Source organism: Zalophus californianus, chromosome 3 (genome assembly GCF_009762305.2).
Source record: "Zalophus californianus isolate mZalCal1 chromosome 3, mZalCal1.pri.v2, whole genome shotgun sequence".
Lineage (NCBI taxonomy): Eukaryota > Metazoa > Chordata > Mammalia > Carnivora > Otariidae > Zalophus > Zalophus californianus.
The window spans coordinates 46,459,793-46,466,684 of NC_045597.1; positions in this window are offsets into that span (position 1 = coordinate 46,459,793).

Consider the following 6,892-nt stretch of genomic DNA (forward strand, 5'->3'; position numbering starts at 1 on the left):
TTTTTTTTTCAAAAAACTCCCTAATCTGTGTATTTATAATATTTTTATTTGAACAAACTTTATAACTGGCCATTCAGTTCCACGTGCAATATTGTTATACCAATAAAAATATAATTTAAAAACATTTGACAAATATAATTTAAAATGCTTCTAACAAACATTTTAATTTACCAAAATTCCTTGTTAGTGCTTGATTCTTTTTCCATTCAATTTCAGGGTTGATTTGTCTTAGGATTCCACGTAGGAATTTGGATGTCAGTTACTATTTTGGACATTCATCACAAGGAAAGGAAATTATAGAAGAACGGAAAATATAACAAAGAATTTAAAAAGTTAATTTGATTTTATTATTCTAATGAGGTTTTTGTTATTTTAATTATTTTTTACTATTTGCTTCTTAAAGAAGAGTGACATGTTCTAAGAAGTAAATAAAAAACATACTTTTCAATTATTTCTTTGTTGAAGAACAAAGCCAAGTAATCTCTATTTTCTTATCTATATATAACCCTACCTGTTACAAGTACTCTCCCATATGCTGTCTTTTAGGGAAGGAATTCTCGAGCATTGATAAAACATTTGAATTTGTGACTGCACCTGAGAGAAACTCCTAATTTCTGTGGTGTGTTATGTTAGCTCTCATGAGCCCTCTTTAAGTAGTTGTATTAGTTTGCTACTGCTTTTGTAATAAATTACCACAAACTTAGTGACTTAACCAACACAAATTTATTTTCGGAATTCTGAAGTCAGTCTCACTGGGCTAAAGTCAAGGCTTCAACAGGCCTGGTTCCTTTTGGAGCCTCTGGAGGGAGAATCTGTTTCTTTGCCTTTTTCACCTTCTACAGGTCATCTGTGTTCCTTGGACCCTTTTTCTCATCACTTCAACCTTTTGGTTCTGGCCTCATGTCTACTACTTTCTGTGACTCCTCCCTAACCCCTCTTATAAGAACTCTTGCAGTCACATTAGGCAGGTAGAATAAGGCAGAATAATTTCCACATCTCAAAATCACTAATTCAGTCACATCTACAAAGTCATTTTTGCCATATAAAGTGACACAGACAGGGATTAAGTTGCAGGGATTAGGAGTGGACAACTTTGGGGTGCCATTGGTCAGTCTATGGACAAGGGTCTTGGAAAAGCATCTAGACATAATCAGCTACATAATTTCTCTTCCTACTGGATAGTAGACAAGAGAAACTATCCCAAAAATTATTTTTTCAAATGCAAGTTGAATCCCCTATTACACTTATGCAATCCTGGCTTTCATTTTAGCAGTTTAGAGGATGTATCTTGAGAGGTGTTAATGTGTAGTAAACAGCCTTACTAAGTCACAAAAAACATTTTGATGGTAATTTAAAATATCATAATCTATTTTTTTATAAATTCCATTGAGTTTATAATAAGGTCCAAATTTAATTTTTCCTGTAGCCGCCAACTACACTAAATAAAGAACCTTGAAATAATGCAGTCATGTGATCTGACTCTGATGCCTCCAAGTGAGTCCACATTATAAGCAAGAACTAATCATCACCTATTCTATATTATCAGAAAGTTCTGAATTAGAAATAAGAGTTCAGATTATTTGTTATTTGCCAAACACAAAATAGATTTTTCTGGAGCATGTACTCACATCCTTCCAAATATTTTGATATCTTGAAAAGAAATTACAATTTTTACCTTGTGATAAAACATAAAGATGTTTAAAGAACTTTTAATATATAGATTAATTCAAAGATATCTTCAAATAGGCTTATTTACACATCTCTCTTATAGATACATGTTGATTTGGGGCTAATTTGAAAGTATGTCTTTTTTATGAATAAATGTTTTCACATGTATGCTTACTGATCAGGTTTTATGAATTCTGATTATAAATTCCTTGATATTTCCTTTGTTGTATGTTTTTTTAACATACTTTCCATCTGTTTTATTATTTTCTTTGTTTTTTTCTTGTTTTAAATTTGGGTTGTTAGGTTTTCAACTCCGTAGGTTTATATGTAAACATGACATGTAATTTATTTTTTTTTCTATTAGTGTTATTAGTAGTGCTATTTACACTGTCAAAAGATATGCTTCAAACTATATTTCTGTTGTTTTAATTACAACTTTTAATATATATATATACACAATGTACACACACTAATAAACATGTATGCATATGTATACACTTATTAAATTAAATTATTATTGAAACCAAAGGATACAAGTTAAAAAACAACAACAGAACACTATGAAAGAAATTTCATGTAGAATTTTACTATGGGATATGTGAAGCACTGTTAATCTTTTATATATGTGTGTGTGTGCGCGTGCACAATGAAAAGATAAGGGGGCGCCTAGATGGCTCAGTCATTAAGCGTCTGCCTTTGGCTCAGGTCATGATCCCAGAGTCCTGGGATCAAGCTCTGCATCGGGCTCTCTGCTCCGCGGGAAGCCTGCTTCTCCCTCCACCACTCCCCTTGCTTGTGTTCCCTCTCTCACTGTCTCTCTCTCTCTCTGTCAAATAGATAAAATCTTTAAAAAAAGATAAGAAAATTTAGCAAATATTTACATAACTATTGCCGTAAAATGGAAGCTAAATATAACTCTATTTTGTCTTTGATACGAAGAATTTTTCTGTAATTCTGAAAGTTTGGTTTTAATAACTCCAAGGACTAATGGCTTAATCTTGAGAATATGAATGTTTGTAAGAAGAAATTATATGTTAGAATGCTTAAGTAAACCATTTCTTCATTTAAATGTGTAAACTGTGCTAGTCATTAACCTGCTGGCTGTGGATATGTTGATTTGGTTCTGAAAACAGAGAGCAGATTATTGTAGAAAGATATATATCTGAAATCATTACTCTTTGCAAAATCTATTTTGCAATTAAAATAAACTTTAGAACACAATGCAAAAATATCATTCTTCCACACTACTGTAATTCTGTAATGATAATGAAGAAATTCTTACACTTGTTTTTTCTTCGGACTCGACTCCATCCCTCTGTTCTGTTTCCCATATCCTTCATCCATCTCTTCATTTATATAATGTGATTGCTAATATTAGTTTTCTATTGTCACTGTGACGAATTACCACCAATCTGGTAATACACACCCTTGGTGTCTTAAAGCAACATAAATTTATTACCTTACATTTCTGTAGGCTAGAAATAGGACATGGGTTTTACTGGAATAAAATCAAATTGTTGTTAGGACTGCATTCCTTTCTGGAGGCTCTAGAGGGGAATCTGTTTCCTTGCCTTTTCTAGCTTGAAGATGCCATCTGCATTCCCAAGTGTGGGGCCCTCCTTCCTCTATTTTCAAAGCCATCCCATTGTGTCTCTCTGACTCTTCAGTATTACATATTACTCTGACTATGCCAGGAAAAGTGATTTGATTGGATCAACTTGGATAATCCAGAATAATTGTCCCATCTAAAGTTTCTTTTTTTAAAGATTTTATTAATTTATTTGAGAGAGAGAGAGAGAGCATGAGTGGGGAGGAGTAGAGGGAGAAAGAATCTGAAGCAGACTCTGCATTGAGCAGGGAGACCAGTGCAGGGCTTGATCTCACCATGGTGGGATCATGACCTGGGTGGAAACCAAGAGGCAGGACAACCAAGTGAGCCACCCAGGCACTCCCCATCCAAAGTTTCTTAGTCACATGTGCAGAGTTCTTTTTTTTATTCTGCATACTTATAAATCTACCTCCAAATAATACAGTTATTAATTAACAGCAAGCCAGGTATAGACAGTTACTTATCAAAGGCTATAAAGGCAGATAAGAAGGTAAGAAATGTTCATTGTAATTACTAGAGTTTTACTAGGAGACACAATTATAAAACATATTAATAGATTTTAATAACTGGTGACCCAGTACCTAAAGAATAAATTCTAAACCATTTAATATGGAAGGCAGAGAAAATCTCTCTAACTACCTCATTAACATTACTTTATGCTTGTCCCTGTCCCTTATACTCCAAATTTATGAAACCTAGACACAGTCCTTTAAATATGCCTCACCTTTGTGCCTGGAGGTAAAAGATATGTCAGTTAATGTACATGTCATGTCCCAACTGATTTCTCTTACTAGTTTAACCTGGTGCATGTAGAACCAATATATGGGGAAAGAACACCAAGCTGTTCTTGATACCATATGACTACTGTGTAAAGATCCAGAGATGGATACCTGTTGCAAGAACAGCACATGAGGTAGCCTGGTGTGAAAGGATCAACCTTAGGAACAATTGTAATAAGTGAACCAATGAGCTTGGTTCCTTCTGCAATCAGATTTAGAGAGTGCAATGACAGTTGGCCACTCATTTGCAAAGGTAATATAGCAGATTGCCAGTATTAGTGTGAATACCTATAAAATAAATTATTTAGCCATGACAAAAAGATAGGGATAATTGTCAACCTCCAGATAATTCCATCAGTTCTTCATAATCATTATTATTGTTGTTATAAGTATCATTATTTAAAAGCCTGATTATTTATGTAGCCTACACCAGTGGTTCTCAAACTTTTTGGCCTCAGGATATCTTCACACTCTTCAGATTACTGAGGACCGACAAAGAGCATTAGTCATTTGGATTACATCGATATTCACCACATTAGAAAATAAAAGTGAGCAATGTTTAAATGTTAATTTTTAAAAATGAGATATAATTACCATACTTTAAAATTCACCTTTTAAAATAGTGTAGTTCAGTAGTTTTTAGTATATTCACAAGGTTGTGCAGGCATTAACACTATTCAATTCCCGAACATTTTCATCATTTCATAAAGAAACTCTGAAGCCATTAGCAGTCACCATTCTCTCTTGCCCCAGCCACTGGCAACCACTAATCTTTCTCCATAGATTTGCATATTTTGGACATTTCATATAAATGAAATCACAGTAAATGTTAATGATAAATTTAAGATAAGAAAAAAAATCCTATGGCATACTAGATTTAAACTTTTTAAAATCCTAACTTTTGCTTGTGAACTCAAATTTTATTATTAAAACAAAAACTATGTTAAAATGACAGGCTCACATCATTTGTTTTTGAGAAAATGTTTGCCAACAGTATGAGTAACCATATAGTTTGTTAGTTGTTTTATTTATTTATTTATTTATTTATTTATTTATTTATTTATTTAGAGAGCGAGGGAGAGTATGAAGTGGGAGAGAGATAGAAGGAGAGGGTGAGGGAGAATCTTAAGCAGGCTTCATGCCCAGCGAGGAGCCCCACATGGGGCTTGATCTCAGGACCCTGAGATCATGACCTGAGCCAAAATCAGGAGTCAGAAGCTTAACCGACTGAGCCACCCAGGTGCTGCTCGTCTGTTGTTCTTTTATGTAAAATTGATGTTTCACTTAAAAATCATCATAATAAATAAATAAATAATGGCTAGTTCAACTCTAATTTCAAACACTCTCACAAGCACTTTTCCTGAAGGCAGTCATAGCACCTGAACATGGCAGTAAAAAATGCTTTAAGGATATGCCTCATTTTATCAGCGGGATATTAAAGAGTTGCACATTTAGTCAGTATTTAATAACATTAGTAACTTTAACTTGCTTCATTATTTTTACTGGGAATGGTGGCAGTGAAGAATGCTGTGGCTACTAGTATAGTTTGGTGTCACTGCCTTGATTCATGCTAAGGGACTAGCAGTTTTACCCATGGTTGGTTTTATACCATCAGTGCAAAAGCCTGCACAGTGAAAATGACAAATATCTTATTGTTATTATAAAAATTGTTTTAACACAGGCCAAACTCCCCACCCCCAAAGGCTGTTGAAGCTTCCAAGAAGACTATGGACCACACATAGAGAGCATATTCTTTTTAAATTAAAGAGTTTCTGATCCAAGTAAGGTAAATACCCTAACTAACATATTATTTAAATAATCTTTCTCGAGCTTTAGTGTCTTTCTCTTACCGCTTTCTGCAAACTTTCTCTTTGTTCAACTCTTAGAAGGTCTAGTTCAAGTGGGTTTTGTATTCTGTTAACTTTTTCTTTTTCCATGAGTAGAGTTAACTTTCAGGATTTAAATTTTGCAAATGGGAGAGGAACTTTAGAATTTTTTTTAACAAATGATTAGGCAGTTGTTGTTTTTAACTCAGAGCACAGAGAAAATTCAATGGTAGCTCTTTCCAGATCTGCCATTACCAAAGGAAGATCATCATTACAGTATGTTTAGCATGTTTACAAGTAGTTCATGAAGTTGTTGTGACAGACATCATTTCAGAAATTCAAGTAAGACCAGCATGATGTTTTCTCCTTTGAGCCTGGCATTAGAAGTAGACTACCACTTTAAAGAAGAAAGTTTCATATCACTGCATGCTTTGTCAAGGGTACAGTTGGATGGTGAGGCTTAAACATCCATTTTAGTTGAAGAATTACACAGCAACATAATCCTTTAGAATGAAACGTCCATGTATATCCTTAGAAATTATTTTCTCATATGTAGTGCTCAAATACCCAATCCTTTAGAAAATATTTCTAAAAAGACTTTATTGTACTATGATGAATAAAAACTAATGCATCATCTCCAGGCAATATAATTTTTTGCTTCTGTGAATATCTTCACAAATTTCTGATATGGGTAATGTAGATCACTTTTAAAGTTTTAGTTTGTATTCCAAAATACTGGAAAAGTCCACTTCTGAATGGAATTATTCAACTCAACTCAGTAACTCTATATTTCCTGCAGTCTGTTGTCAAGAGAATAGATTCTATTCTATTGGATTTTTTTTGGTGCCATGTCACATATATCTGAAAAATAAAACAGCCGAGAAATTTAAATTCTGTGATTTAAAGTTGTATAAATTATTTTCTAACATTATGCAAAATTTAATATTTTATTAATAGAATTCCAGATGCCTCCTTAAGAAAATCCATTTAGAAAAGAATATGGCTTTTAT